The sequence below is a fragment of the Calidris pugnax genome, unplaced genomic scaffold, assembly GCF_001431845.1.
Source record: "Calidris pugnax isolate Ruff unplaced genomic scaffold, ASM143184v1 scaffold497, whole genome shotgun sequence".
In the NCBI taxonomy this organism is placed as follows: Eukaryota; Metazoa; Chordata; class Aves; order Charadriiformes; family Scolopacidae; genus Calidris; species Calidris pugnax.
This window is the reverse complement of record NW_015091196.1, coordinates 7323-7811: the sequence shown is the minus strand read 5'-3', so window position 1 is coordinate 7811 and position 489 is coordinate 7323.

Sequence of the window (489 nt, the reverse complement as noted above, 5' to 3'; positions counted from 1 at the left end):
CCCTAAAAACCCCCTCTAGGGCCCAAACCCACCCCCCAAGTCCCCAAACGCCTCCCTCTCAGGCCCCTAAAACCCCCTGCAAGACCCAAACCCAACCCCCAGCCCCCTAAAATACCCTCTAGGTCCCACACTCACCCCCTAGCACCCTCAAAACCCCCTCTAGGGCCCAGACCCAACCCCTAGCACCCTAAAAACCCCCTCTAGGACCCAACACTACCCCCCAAGTCCCCAGATGTCTCCCTCTCACGCTCCTAAAAACCCCTCTAGGACCCAAACCCAACCCCCAAACAACTGTTACCACCCTAAAATACCTCCCCAGCCCCCTAAAACCCTCTCCAGGACCCAAAACCCAACCCCCAGCCCCCTAAAAACCCCCTCTAGGGCCTACACCCAACCCCTAGCACCCTCAAAACCCCCTCTAGGTCCCACACCCAACCCCTAGCATCCTCAAAACCCCCTCTAGGGCCCTAAACTCAACCCCCAGCCCCC